This window comes from Thermobia domestica, chromosome 2 (genome assembly GCF_964235325.1).
Source record: "Thermobia domestica chromosome 2, izTheDome1.hap1.1, whole genome shotgun sequence".
Lineage (NCBI taxonomy): Eukaryota > Metazoa > Arthropoda > Insecta > Zygentoma > Lepismatidae > Thermobia > Thermobia domestica.
The window spans coordinates 321,856,187-321,872,493 of NC_137455.1; the positions used below are offsets into that span (position 1 = coordinate 321,856,187).

The following is a 16,307-nucleotide window of genomic DNA, read 5'->3' on the forward strand; positions in this document are numbered from 1 at the left end:
GTGGAAGTTATAAAGACCATGTGTTACCAGGAAGCCGAAATACTGTAGCAATGAGGCAGTTTTTGCGGATGTGTTACAATCTTTTGTGAAAACTCAGCCAACATTGACTAGCGTTGCCAACACGATGATGATATCTCAGGGTTCAGTCCAACGAATTCTAGTGTGCAGTAATTTTAAATCTTACAAAGCGCGTTTACTACATGAGCTGGCGGCAGATAATTTTGGTCACCGCAATGAATTTTGCGAAGTAATGATGCAAAATATCCTTGACCCCAGTATTAACGTAAATGACATTGTATTCTCTGATGAAACGACAATTACATTGAACGGGCAGGTGAACTGACATAAACCGCATTTGATGGTAGAACATCTTACGCTATTGGACCGTTAAGAAATGCATTTGATGATTGAAAATCATACCCACTATCCATAGAAACTGAATGTTTGGGTAGGATGATAGGAAACATCATCATTGATCACTTTTTAACTGATAACAGTCTGACAAGTGAGAAGTATTTGGAGTGCTTCGTAAACAGATTATTCCTGCCATCAAGTCTGCACATAATATTTTGGTCTCGTTTCGCTCCAACATTACGGAGCCCCGCCACACTATGCAGTGAATTTTTGACAGTGGCTACATAAAAGATAAATTCTTTTCATAATGACGGATTGGAAGACGGGATCGAATGACCTGAAAGAATTTTCGATCTATCACTCTTGGATTACTTTCTATAAGGATACATTAATGACAATGTTTATCACACCTAACAATACACCTCGAATGACTTACGGCATCGCATTGTGAAAGAAACAAGATTTCGTCGTAATACGCTACAACATGCACTTTCCAATTTTTATGTCTGGGTGGCCTATTGCCAGACAATCGACAAAGTGTAAGTAAATGTCATATTTTCTTGTTCATGCTCTTTGAAAATATGCAGTCTACAGTTACCTACAGAAATATAATAAATCTTCTTTCAGATATTTTACTCTATCTCGTAAAGAATTAGTGATAGGTGAAAAGTGAGTTCAGATTCTCGTTTCAGAAAAGATCCTAGCCAATATTGATGTGTTACACACATACTTTCCACATAAAGAATATTGTGTGATATCCAATGTGGCAGAACCCAAAATGGCTGCCATGATGTTCACACCCTTACTTAATACAGTTCTCGCACCAATACACTTGCAAACTTTTTCTCTCCTCCTTCCACGTGTCTCGTTATTTATTGCCTATTCAGATACTTTTGCCTACAGATAGAAATGTCAAACGTAGTACTCAATATCTCGTAAACAAATGAAGATAGATAAAAATAATTCACATTCTCATTTGTAGGAAGATTCAAGCCTAAATTGATATGTGAAACATGCTTCTTTCCATTTAAAAGTGTGATATCCAATATGGTGGAATCCAAGAAGACTGACATGATGTCCATACAATCACTTAATGTAATTTTCGCATCAATGCCCATCTGCAACATTTACTTTTCCTCCATCCACGCGTATCGTTATTACTAGTCTGTTGTAACAGTCTTTTGACTAGTCATCTATACAGAACCACATGTATATTCTTTCAACACAAATAAATTAGATGCTGTCCACAGAATATTTTTCATCTAGTAAGAACTTTTATACTTTTTAAGCTTTTCAGGCTATATTGTAGAGATATTGGATTTCCCTCATATTATTAGTATTCAGTATAAAGACAATTCAAGATTTAATAACGATTTTATGTTTTATTTTTATTTTTATTTTTTATTTTTATTTTCTGTGGATGATGAAAAACAGTCATAACCTGGAATAATAAGACAGCAAACATTTCAAAATTCTCTTTTGCAGACGATTCCTCATTCTTCATTCTTTGTAATTTTATGTAACTTGTGTAACCTTATGTAACCGAATTATTCTGTAACTGATGACAAATAATTAAATAAGTCGAGAATTCCATTTAACTTGCATTTTCCTTATCCTTACAAGTGCGTGTTTTTGATGTTTTCCGTATTTTCGACGGTCAACTTTCTTCTTTGGATGGTATAAAAATGTCCCAGGACCCGGAAGATGGAGAAGAACACGAGGAGCGCAAGAAATACACGAGAAGCGTGAGGTAGTGCACGAGAAGCGTGAAAGAGGTGTACGAGAAGATGGGAGAAAAACACGAGGAGCGGAGAAGTGCACAAGAAGCGAGTGTGAGCAAAAGCAGGAGAAATTTATTCCAACTTTCACGCCAATTTGGTACAGGGGCTAAGACATGGAGACGAGCAGTCGACGTCCAGGAGCTGAGGTACGGAACACATATCCAAAATCCTAAACCCCCTAGCAATCTTCTTTTTCTTACTCCCCAAACCAAAACCCTCGACTTTTTTTTTAAATATTTGTTCTTATTTAATACAAATTGCGTGCCCTACAAATCAAAACGCTCGTCGTCTTCTCAGATATCTCTCAATTCTACCAATGAGCTATATTTCCCAAATTAACGATTATCTTTTCTTTTCTTTCTTCAAAACGACGACGAAAGCATTCCAATCGAATGCAGAAGCGTAAGATGATGGAGATGCTGATTTTTCTCTGATCAGCGTAAGATGGTGATCGATACTGGTTTTCTTTCAAATTTCTAAACCGTTTCCTCTTTCTTTTTTAAGCTTTTTAGAATCACCCCCACTTCTTTGCCACCAACCCTCTACGAAACTAGTTTTCTTCTCTTTTGTTTTTTTTTATTTGTGAGCAACCTTCCCTATGCTATCCTATAATTACCTTTCTTTCTCTCTCCTTTTCGGAGAGTGATGGAGCCCCAATACCTCTTGTGTATGTTTTATGTCTTGCATTTAGTTTTTAGTGTAGGTGTGACATATTTAAGGTCTTGACTTGTGACTTGTACCCAATGGTTTTATTAGTTGTATTATATGTTGCGTAGATTAGCGGACGAATTTTTGATACCTTTAGAGGATATTTTTAACTTAAGTGATACTGTCTATTTCGATCCCGTGGCCTGTTCCTTTCCTAAATCGACTAAATTCACACGTAATTATTTAGAACAATTTAAAAGAAGCTAGAATTTTGAGAATTTTTTAAAGGATATTTCTCCCGATTCTTCAGAATTAACTGTTGGTGGTTCTAGTTCTAGCAGTATGGCTACAGGAGGAAACGATCCACCTCCGCCCATGCACGGCACGATTGTTTAACCGGAGTTTTTTTTACGCCCGGTTGAGTGACGATGTGAACACGTACACCAGACGATAGGAGAGCATCGCTAGCATAAATTCATGTGATGGTATGAGACGAAAATTGGTGCTGGAGAGCCTACTCCGTGGCCCCGCTGAAAATTGGTTTGCTGGCATAGAAAGAAAGCCCGAGTTTGCTCAAATGACTTACACCAGTTCAAGCAAGCTTTTATAAACGCTTTCAAGGACAATTTGGTGCTACAATTATCTGAAATTCAGATGCGGGCCCGTGAAATTGCAGCCGAATGCAGAAGCGTAAGAATATGTCAGACTTTTTTGAAGTCAAACCTATTTGTCGCGGCGATCTTTTGCCCAGGGCCCTTTTGTCGCGGGGACGTTTTAACTTGAGACCCTTTTGATCGCAGGCCTTTTGAATCAGGCTCTTAAGACCGGGACCCTTATAAACTTAAGGTTTTTATGCGATCCTCTAGGTGCTGGTTTTGAAATTTTATTTTTACCCCTAAACTAAAAGTAAGGCTAGTTTACTTATAAAATATATAATATAAAATATATTAATATAAAAATAATAATATAAAAATATACACTTTTTCAAAAACATCTCTAACGATTTTGTTTATATTTCATAAATCAAATTTACAAAAATAACCCCATCATGTGGTGTAAGTCTATGGGAAAACTCGAGAAGTGGTAGTTTATTTTGGGGATGAGTTGTCTTTGGTACGATTTTCTCGAGAACGACTCAAGCGATTTTCTTCATACTTCATAAAAAATACTCTATTAATCTGACAGTATGACTTAACTCACTTACCTAAAAAATGTATGAGTAGTAATTTATGTTTGGGGTGAGCTTTTCGGATATTTTGTTTAAAAAACGACTCAAGTCTTTGTTAATATTGCATAAAAATATTTTATTAATAATTGTATAGTATAGTGTAAATAATTCCTTACGAAAAAATCACAAAGGATAGTTCACTTTTGTAGACGAGTTTCTTTTCAAACAACTTTCCCAAAAACGATTAGGGCGATTTTTGTTCACATTCAACAAATGAATATTTCAGTAATAACACGACGATATGGCATAACTAATTTGTACTAAAAAAAGTACAAAGGGCAATTTATTCTTGGAGTGAGCTTTTTTCGAACGATTTTCTCAAATACAACTCATGCGGTTTTCATTTTTCAGAAATAAATATTTCACCAATTTCTTGGCTTTCAGGGTAGAATTTTCTTTCGATGAAGTTTTCCGAAAATACACCAAATTTTTTCTTATTTAACAAGAAAATATTTCGTTAATAACTACAACACAACATGATTTAGTTTAAGGATTTGGAGCGAAAAAGTTTAGTGCGATGACACGTACCTTTTATTTAAGTATATATATGTTAATGATGAACCTTCGTAGTCTTAGGTTTCTGTACTATAATACTTGTCAGTATAGTATATTTTTTGTAACAGGAACTTCAACTTTGATACAGATTCCATAAAAACAATTACAAGTCTTTGGTATCTTTGTTATTGTCCGATCAGTAATCACTTTTACCTCTTTTATGAAATCGGACTGACTGCGGGCCTGACTACAAAATTTTGTCGTTGCTGTCTGTTGAAGTCGAGCGTCCCTTTTGAGCACCGAGGCTATATGAGACATGGACCTACAATTTAAGGTGCAGTACAAACATCTGATGCAGTCAAATTTCAAAACTCTTCCACTGAGAATCGAGTCCGGAAGACGCACGCTAACCAATACATTATGGGGACCTTGAGAAGCAAAACTTCTTGTTGAAATACCCCTCGGAGTACTCAATAGAACGTTATGCAGAAAATATTAGTAATTTCGATAAAGATACTTTAACCTTCGTTTCCAGTAATTATAAAACCAGAGGTTTCCAACTTTGTTTAGCAAGTGTCTCCCTTCGTAAACCCTGCATACTTCACGCTCCCCGTCTCTCTTAGTTATGACCAAAAGAAAATGTTACCATGTGTTCCTGTTACGCAGAATACTGTTTCGCAGAAAGGGGTTCAAACTAATTTTTCACGCTGTGTTGCCATGTTTCGAAGAACGGAAAAATAGACCAATGCGTGTACTCCTGTTTTGCAGAACGAGAGAATTTATTGTTCACATAGGTTTGTGGAAAACCTGTACTGCACCGGCAGTACGATGATATTTGTATTACATGTTGAGAAATTGATTTCATCGTAATACTGTAATCACACATATACAAATTACAAGTAACAAACAAATTATTTCATAAATTATTGGGAAAGTAAAGATGGCTAGTATACCAGCACACGTTGCACGGGAAGTACTTGGGGCAATCCTTTCCACTTCTGATCTGCTTATTGAAAAGCAAAAAATCTGTTGTACACATGAATGCTTCAGTAAATCAAGAAAAAACCAGAAGATTCTTGGTTCCAATTTCGAGTGCAATAATTTATGACTGACTTTAACAAGCAACAAGAAACGACTGACTTTCTTTCATTTTACCCAATCTATGTTGAGAAAGGTACAATATATTAGTTGGATTAACTCTACAAGGCTGATAAGGACGTGAGGAAATGAGCAACTGCACTTTCGCTTTTTCCTTAATACATGTCTCATGCATTTCTACATATAAAACGGTGCACACAACATCCCGGAAGCACAAGTTTTTCTAGACTACTTGTGGACATCTATGTTGAAGAATTGAACACAACCTTCCACCCGTAAGCACAGCAATATTTGAAAGTTTACTTTTTTATTGAATTGTTAATTAATGCCTTGCGTTGTACTAATTATATTTTATTAATGTTTCAGGGCAATATGGAATCAGTTTGATAACAACAGCACAAGAACCATGAACAATGGTGAGGCTTGGTATTCCAAGTTTAGTAGGAAGTCAACAAAAAGTCATCCCAATATGTACAGATTAATTCTACTTTTGAAGCAAGAACAGCCCGAGAATGATCCGTCAATTTAACTTTGCGAAGAAGATTGTGGAAATGTTTAAACGGTCGTATTCGGGTTCTCAAAATCAGGTTTAGGTTCATTGCATGCATTTAGATAGTTAAAATTATAATCCAATGAAGACAAGGTGGTATTAAGAATCGTAACTGCAAACTACATTTATTAAGGTTCATGGTATTATATTTCAATAAAAATGATTCTTTTTCGTTCATATATATGTGTGTATATTGTTCTCGTTGCAGTATATCGCGGTTGGACTTTCGTGATAAGGCTCTATTGCGAGTCGTACCTCTTAGATTTATGTTGTTGTTTTCCTTTTTACGCTAAATATTTCTAACATCAAGTTGAAACCAAAACTCTTCATACGATTTTGAGAATCAAGAGAAAATCGAGGTGAAATACTCGTAGTCATTTAGCCACTAGAGCACTTCTTTAGAACAGGAATGGGTACACTTGGCAATGCTGTACACGGATAACACATCCTGCGAAACAGGAGGTAACCTTATGTCACAAATGTAGCGTCTGTGAAGTTCGCTAAAGCTACATTACAAGTGGTGTTTTACTTATAATTTCACAGTTTAATTCTGTGAATAGCTTGCACCCGCTTACTCGCTCTTCATGTCTCCCAGGTACAGAACCACTGATATAAATAATGTTAATAATTAGGATTAGCTTAAAAGCTTCAAATGGTTAATTAAGTTTTGATACAATCGAAATGGAAACAGGTTAACGTATCAATTATCAGAATACTTCAACGTTTTTTTAAACTGATTTAGATATTATTTTTCTTAAGGAGAGCATTAAATATAAGAGTAATTGTTCAGTAATAGTCTTATCTGAATATGGGCATACTGTTAAAAAAGTATTAACAAGGGGTCGCAATATAGGAAAGGTTGAAAACCGCTGTTGTAGCGTATTTAACAAGATAACGCTCATATTCAAATCTATGCCTGTCTGTCCTTTAACACAGACTGTAACAATTGGAAAAATACTAGTGTGATAATACAACGATTCAAATTCTACTATTTATATTATTATTAGGATTACGGAAGTGGTACTTATAATATTGTAATATTAGTACCCGTATTTTCGTCCGTTACTCCGCACAGTAACTTTTGAAAGAATGAGAACTTTTGAATGTTTTTTTCAGGAATAATAATACCCACCTCATCTGAGTTCGTTAATGGAGTCAATAGGTTAACATTTTACTGGGTTACGGTGATTTACGTTTATTCGTTAGTCAACATGATAACTCTTGCACAGACGCAAATTTTCGAATGTTTTTTTTTTTTCAATGGAAAGCTAGAGCGATTATCTCGGCCAAGTTTCGTTAATGAAGTCAATACTTTAATACACGTAAAATTCATTTTAACGATTCGTTTAAATTCTAATATTCTGTAGCTTCTATGCAACCCGCACAGTAGCAATGAAATGCTGGTTGCCTATGGGAAAAAGGATATGTACGTATTTATTATTATTATTATTATTATTATTATTATTATTATTATTATTATTATTATTATTATTATTATTATTATTATTATTATTTTATTATAAATCTTCATTTTAATGCTGCAAGCAGCTCTTGAGCAAGAATATAATATAATAATAGCAGTGATTCTTTAATTCAGTAATAATAATTCATACTGTTACATGATCAAATAGCTGAAAGGCAAAACTGAAATTTAACTATATCAGTTAAGCGGCTTAGGATTACTTTAGATACGTAAAAGTTGTCTTTAGATAAGCTTTCTATGGATTAAGTAAAACGAGAATTTTAGGAATGATCCAAAAATGGATCAAAAGATTGCAATCTTGGTCAAGATATTTTAGGAATGATCCAAAAAAAAATGCATCAAAAGATTCCCATCTTAGCCAATAATATTTGTTTTTTTATCAGGGGCCACAAAAGTTTGGAACGGCCCCTAAATCGAGCATTCGTACTTTTTATAGAATAAACACATCATACTGAGTTAAGTGATAGTTTTGGTTTGGCTACATTATGTAGCTCTCAAAATATGGGGCGTACAAGAAATTGTTTGATTGAATGAAATATATCGATTTTTCTGAATCAGAAACCACAAAAGTTTTTAACGGACTCTAAATCGAGTTTTCGTATTTTTGCGGAATAAGCACATCATACTGAGTAAATTGTTAGTTTTGATTTGGCTACACTATATGTAGTTCTCAAAATATGAGCCGTACAAGTAAATGTTTGAATGAAATATATCGATTTTTTGGATCAGAGGCCACATTTTCGAAAGGTCCTTAAATCGAGTTTTCATATATATATATATATATATATATATATATATATATATATATATATATATATATATATATACACAGAATAAGTACATCATACTAAGTAAAGTGATACTTCGGGTTTGGCTACACTATATGTAGTTCTCAAAATATAAGGCGTACAAGAAAATTTTTGCCTGTAATATATAGGATCTTTTGATCCAATAATAAGACAAATTTAGGACTCGGGCTCGGGTTGTATTGTGGTTGTAAAATAAGCTATATGAATAGGTGTTCAGGTCAAGATGAGGTTTCAAAATATCAATGTTTGCTGCGTTCAATCCATTAATATTTAGAAAATAAAAAATACGTTAGTAACACTTCTTAAATTATTTGATCTGAATTAAAAATTCGCTCTTGAGGGAGAAGACACCAGTAAAAAAATTTTACCATTACTGACTAAGGCTAGAAAACTTACCTAATATAGAGGTTGATTCAGTTATATTGAGCCGAATTCAATGTGCTATTGTACCACACATGCGCAACTCATCGCCGTGAATTGCTACGGCGCAAGCAACAATATCTCATTAGTCATGTAGAAGAGCTATATGGTCGAGCGTAAAATGATGCTGTTGAAACAAAATAGATTCTGGGAAGGGTCCATTGTGGCCCTTTCCGATGCTAAATTCACGCCTCGCGCATCGTAGAAATATGTTAAGTGCGTAATTTGTGTGTAGGTCGTGCTACTGTAAATCGTATTATACGGAAATATGCGACACATAATCCTGGGTACACAACACCGACGAGACCAGCTAGAAACCGGCCTACTGTGAAGAGAATCCCGCCGCTATTGCATGTGATTCCTCGTATGATGACCTCCGTAAATTCCCCCGTCCAGCGTGCAATGACCAGCAAACGCTGCACATCGCAGACGACAATCAACCGCACCATTCACAGAGATTTACGCCTCACAGTCGTTCACAAGAGCAATGTGCACGCCCTGAAACCGTGTCATGTGGCTGAGCGAAAAATGAACTGTAGGAGCCTGTATGAATGTCATTTCGTAAGTGAGCGGTAGAAGTTTTGGTCACAGACTATGGTAAAGTGCATGCCATTACATACAGAGAGAGTTTCCTCAAAAGGCTTACGATTGTGGCTGGTGTCTCAGAAAGGTGACACAAAACGTCAAAATCAATGCTGCGTACCACCAAACTCATGTCCTGATTGAAATGTACAATCATAAAATAAAAGCATTGTACGGAAAAAAACATGAACCAGGTTGAAATTCACCAAGTCAAGAAATCAAGTCACATGGCGAAAACATCGTTGGAATTCTATCGCCCTATGGAAAAAGAAACTGAAATTGTTGAAACTTCCTTCGACATCCCTGTAGAGTCCAGATGCCAGCTCAAAGGATTATTGTGCTTTCGGAATCCTCAAGCGGCGATTGTCCTATAGACTGAAATAGTGTGACATCACATCCTTCTCGTTGCCATGGTGATCGCCATTTTATTTTCTAAACAACAAGTAGCCCAAATACCTAAAGAACCTATGTGCAAAACGAAAACAGTGATGAATTTTTTCGGAACTGTAAACATTAGAGTGGAAGAAATATTTATGTTTTTTTTTAATATTTCTAATGATTGAAACTGAAAAAAAAAAGGCTAGAAAAGGTAATTAGAAAAGAAATGTGTTAAATAATGTTACGTGCATGACAAGCATTGACACTGAAATTATCGAGTTCACATGTCTTGTGAAATTTTCCCTCTGATGTATATTTTGAGAATTTCTATATTTTCAGGTTAAATTAAACCTTAAAGTGTACTCACCCTGTTCATAATCAGATATTAACTTTAAATAATTCTGGAAATTTTGATTCAGTAATATGAGTATGATATGCTATTTCAAATTTGAAGAGGATTATTGTTTAACAGTTGTTTAAAATATATACTGAACCATTCATAATTGGTTGTGTAATTATTGTACGTTTTCTAAATGCTTTTTTTTTTTTTTTTAAAATGATAGAGAATATAAGAAAAGATGTTACCTATATCCACTGATGGTCTGGATTGAATATTTCTAAATGCTAGCCTTTTCTTTCTTTTGTAATGTATACTTAGAAATAATATTGTGCACTCCCATCATAAACAGTAGACATTAGAGGTGTAAATGCCCCAATATAATTAACATTATTCTAAAAGACTTTCTTCTTTTTAAAAATATCATATATTTTTACAGCTTTCTCTGTGCCGACAGTTTATCAATCTACACGTTAGGGAGTTTATATTGCGTATAATTGCTTCCTATGGTGGATTACATAATAATTGTGCTTACATTAACTATTCGATTTCTACCTTATTACTTAGGGATGTGGAGCTTTAAGAAATAAGCTCTTTAGCTCCATTAGCTTCACGCGTTTGTATAGAAAAAAAACATGGCGATCACCATGGTAACGGGAAGGAAATGACGACATCACTATTTCAGTCTATTGTCGAGTGCGCATCGTCCCCGGGCAGTGGAAAGCCTGGAAAGAGGAGTGGGATGAAACACCCATGTTCCAGCTGCAACGAAGCATCCTGCAATGGAAACTTCGATGTCGAGCAATAGTCAGTAAACGTGGCCTGCAGATCGAACAGAACTAGTGGCGGAAATACAGCATTTAGAAAATAAGAAGGACATTCAAATTTGGCTCAATATAACTGAATCAACCTCTGTATCTTTTTCTTGTATACAAGTATTAGGACAGTAGGTAAATTTTCTTCCCTTAGTTTGAAAAAGTAGAAGTTTAACTTTTACCGATGTACTTTCTCTCTTAAAGAGCCGAACATGAACATACTATATTAGTAATGGGTTTCACAATTGCGGGGGGAAAATTAGCTGATCTTTGATTTTAGCAAAGATTAGTTAATAGGAATTGCGTTTCTCCTTCTCCGTCTTTCATATAGTATTCCTCTGAATTCAAAGTCTCGCATTAAATTCGAAGAACTCGAATGACCATTTAGTGAACATTTCTTCCCTTCTAGGTCAAGTTTTAAGAAGTAAGTTTGGTTACACATTATGAAAAAAACTAGAGTTTCAACTAGTTTGAACTTGCCAGACTTCCAAAGTATATTGAATTAAATATTGATACCGGAAGTAGTAGCAAACTTCTACTATTTCTTTATTTAGTAGAGCTACGGGAATGAATGTGGTATCTGTATTTGAGACACTGAATAAATAGTGAGAAAACACCTTGTCACTTTCTATTAACATTTTCGTTTTGCGACAACCAACTTTTAAACCGGAAATGGTTAATTTCTACCACTTCCGGTTTAAATAGAGGATTAATGAAGAGATATAATATATTATTGAGACTCTGAATCGATTGAAAACAATCGCTTCTCGCTATCTCTTACCTTTTTTGCTTATGGGGATCACTATTGAAACCGGAAGTAGAAACAAATATCAAACCCTTCCGGTTTTATTACAAAGATGCAAGTTATGTGTATTGTTAAAACAATGAATCGATTCGGAGAAAAACACTCTGGCAATTTTGTTGCCGATTGTCTATTAAAGGTTGAAACCCCAAATGAGTAATTTCTACCACTTCCAGGTTGAATGGAAGATTACCGGATAAAATGTACCCTATACTTAGGACGTTGGATTGATTCAAGAAATTCGCTTAATATCTGTCACCATAAGAGATTCCCAAATGTGAGCATCACATTACACGGCCCCAAGTAAAACATCTCTATTTAGAGTCCAGCTTTGCATACGATACCTGTAATTTTTCTTCGAAAAGTGGACAAGAGTCCAAACTCCAATTTTGATGATATCGGAAACCAAAGGTCAGCTCAGGAAAATACTATTTTACATACATATGTATTAAGCAAAAGTGAAATCTTTGAGTTTTATGTCCCACGCTTATGCCGGATATGCTAAAGGAGACGATGATTATGAAAAATGAATGAAATGGCAGAATGAAGAAAGTGGAAGGAAACGGTAGAACCCCGAGGAAACCCACGCACACGCTGTTTGTTCACCACAAAATTCACTTGGCGCGAGCTGGGATCGAACTAGGGACCTCATGCACCAGAGGTGAACGCTCTACCACTGAGGCACCGCGGTCCATTGTACTAAGCAAGTCAACACCTACTTCTATTCCAGGTTTGTCAAGATGAGATAAGTTTTGTAGATCACTCACGACATATACTTTGCGTGAGATTTTTTTTTTAATAAATAGAAAATCAAATAAAGAATAGAAACATTACATACACGCTGGAAAAACAGGGTTTTAGAAGCAAGCATACCACAGTATTCTCGCCTTTAGTGCGTGAAAGCCAAATGTGTTGCCGATAGGATCTCATGTGATCCGAATACCATGTTACTGTAGGTATACTTTTCACGTAGGTTTGGTGCTCTAAAGATATGTTAAACTCTTAAGCAAAGCAGCAAGCAACAATTGGTCTTTTAACTGAGATATGGACAAAATCAAGGAGAAAAACATTGTTTTCTTTTTAAATAAGTGATGTCTTTCTATTAATGATAAACCAGAGAGTGTTTTTTTCTTTTCTTTTTCATGTTTATTTTCTTTTTTCTTCTTTTTAACAAAATAATTAATTATCTCAATGTCGTTTATTATGTCACTGTGTGCATGACAAAATCAGTCGAATGATACAATGGCAAAGTTTCGTTTAAAGGATTCTTAGTAAGAGATACTGCTAATTTCATATAATAAACAATCCTGATAATAGATGTCGCCAGTGGTGGATCTAGTCCGGGGCAGAAAGGGCCTAGGGCCTGAATGACAAAAAATAATTTTAGCTATTATTTATGTATTTTTGAAAGTTTAAGGTAAACATGATACTCCTATCGCAGGCTGGATTCTGACTGACTCCTCTGTTTTACCTTCTAGATCCGCCACTGGATGTTGCTAAGCTATCGTTTGCTGCGTGCGACAACTGCATACTTACCATTTGTTTACGCAATGACCTAAATCAACACAATGTTGTGTATAAAGAAGTTCATGAATAATGAATAAAAATGATACAGAGTGTGAAATGATTGGTTGGTAACCTTTAAAAAAGACTACCCTTTGTCTAGCTGGGGGCTCCGTCCCAGACCATCACGTTTGCTCCGCCTACGGCCTCGCATCTCTTACGTATCAGCCTTTGCATCAACAAAGAATTTCGTGCTTTTGCTCTTCATATTTCCTGAATTTGCCAAGCTGGGGCCTTCGCCCACACATCCATGCGTTTGCTCGGCCTACGGTCTCGCCCCTCTTAAACCTATAATTCTACTGAACTTCAAGTTTCTTTTTCTATTTCAACTATCCAAAAGATAAGATTTTGTATCAAAGGAAAACGCCTTTTTAAATAACATGGGGATTTCTTCATCCCCCCTTTAGACCCCTTAAAAACTAAAAGTATTCACTTTTGGCAATTTTCCTGTAGATTAGTTCCGAAAGTCTATAATTATACTAAACTTAATCATTTTAATCTTGCCGGGAGTGCCTAAACATTTTGGGGTGTAGACATCCAATATAAATAACATGGGAAAGACTTTTCAGTTCCCTATAAAACCATTCTAAAGTTGGATTTTTTTTATTTTTACTGATTTACTTAGGTAACGATAACGAAAACGTACAAGCATACCGAATTTCAAGTTTTTATTCTAATTCATGTACCTAAAACACGAGATTATAGGTCCAAAAAGAGACCCATTTAAATAATATGGGGACATTTTTCATCTCCTCTTTAGACTCCCTAAAAATTAAAAATATTCACTTGTGGCAATTTTCCTGTCGGTTAGTCCCGAAAAGCTTCGATCATGTCAAATTTCAACTTTCCACACCAACCGAAAGTACCCCTTTAGTTAATGTCAGTTCATGTAGTTTTATATATAGTTAGGATTAGGATAATTCAATATAAACAGTTAGATTTGAATTGATTGGATCAGCTTTGGAGTTTAGTGTTCTTTTCAGCAGCGAGGTTATATGAGACACGAACCTACAGCTTAACGTGGAATCACATGAGTTCTTGCCGGGAATTGAACCCAGGTCTCCCACGCCAAAGGTGCTTTTGCTAACTGTTAAACGACTAGAACATCCAATTAAGCACGATTTTCTTTTAACCCATAGCGTACAGCGGGCTGAGTGCTCCGAAGAAACAACTACAGTTGTTACAATTATATTTATTCAAATGACACAATCAAAGTTGACGAAATTTTAAAAAGTCAGTTCCTTAGTGTAAAGTTCATTTTTTATTATTTTTTCCTCAATTGCACTCTAACGAAAACGAAATAGAAATTTTAAAAAAATATAGTATTTAGTTTCGGCTTTCTGTAACTTAATAAATTATGTAATTTAAAACAGAACACTCTTCTAATTAGGAATATAATTATAATAAGAGTTATTTTTTAACTTGAAAATATAGAATGCGCTTTAGTGAAAAATAATTAAAAACTGTGCTATGATATTTTGCGCCTTCAATTTCTCTAAGAGAGTCATAATAAAACAAAGAATTTTATATTTTGTTCTAAGACAAAGGTATGACCAGGAAATAGCTTGTTCATACTTTTTTTTTTAGAAATTTCTTTGTAATTTTTAATTGAAAAAGAATATAGTTTACTACATTCGAACTAGAAAGGTGTCGAATTTACACTTGTTACAGTTTGATTACTTACACTTCAACAATTGTGCCTTGTAAGTTATAAGTTTTAATACAATTAACGATGTAATATTTACAAAAATAAACTAAAAATAGGTTTAGAAAGTAAGCAAACAATGTTGATATTTATTAATAAACATACATGGTGTAGTACGACCTGGAATCGAACTCACAACTACACACTTCAAGGGTAAGCAGTATGCCTCTGGACCACCGAGGTTATAAAAGTCTAGTTACTCCTTACATATGTTTCTGTTCATTTAAAAAAACTTATGTAAGATTTGTAGCAAAATATTAAAGGTAATGTAGCAAATTTCAAACTATATTGCGCTTATATATAGATAACACAAAAAATGTTTGTCCTTTTCCTCTTGCACAAATAAGAATGTATACTAACATATAAATCTAAATTAATATAGGAGGTTGTAGGATTTTTTGTAACTTCACTAATTCAATTACAAAATTATTCCAAAAGGGGAACCCAATTTCGAGAGAGTATGGAACGCTCGCTAATGAAAGCATATTTCACTTAAGGACTCTGAAGAGATTAGCTAATAAAAGTAAACGTGTTTTTATTATGTAGACCTACCTTCATTAACCCATGCAAATTTTGTAGCTCCAGATAATTCCAGGAGCTTTCGTCACTCCGGCCAATGGCTTCGTCGCCTCATCTCATTGATCTTCCAGCTGAGATGTGGATGTGGTCCAGGTAGGCTGTGCGGGCGGACACAGCCAATGATGTAACGGCGCACTTGCTCACTACTCCAGCCCGCGCTACTCTGCCGGACCGAGCCAGCTTTCCAGTTGCCAGTTCTCTCCTTGAAAATGTATCTGAAGGATTCGGCAAACTTCGTTGCGTATCGGTAATCATCGGTTGTCATTTGACCAGAGAATGTTTTCAATTTTTTTCTTCCTTCTGGGGAGAGGGCGTGACCTAGTACGAAACAGAAAAGGGTGAGGTCACGTGTTGGAGACCAAACAGAAATGACAATATAAAAAGAAAACACTCATGCAATTAGCAGGAGGCAAAATTGCACGAAGTTCTTCTAACATGAGAAACACCTTTCATTATGTAAAATACTATTATTACATCTATATTTATGAACTATCGTTATTATGAAGAGACAAGGACCGCTGTCTTCTTTCTTTTCATATGTTCTTAATCATGCAAATTCTCCACTTACTGGGGAACTAGAGGCTTAAACTTTCATTAAAATACCATCCCAACATTCAGCTTAAGAGTTGGACGACAAAACCAACAAATATGACCTATTATTATTCACTCTCTTAAATGTC

The 16,307-nt window shown here is 35.1% G+C and overlaps 1 protein-coding gene across 1 annotated transcript in view; it reads right to left on the reverse strand.

Moving 5' to 3' along the window:
- Positions 1–15,779, reverse strand: part of unc80 (unc80, NALCN channel complex subunit) — a gene marked incomplete in the record, with an annotated part of 366,946 nt that extends 351,167 nt beyond the window's left edge. Inside the window, 1 exon segment of the mRNA XM_081749034.1 lies at positions 15,601–15,779.
- Between the last annotated feature and the right edge of the window lie 528 nt (positions 15,780–16,307).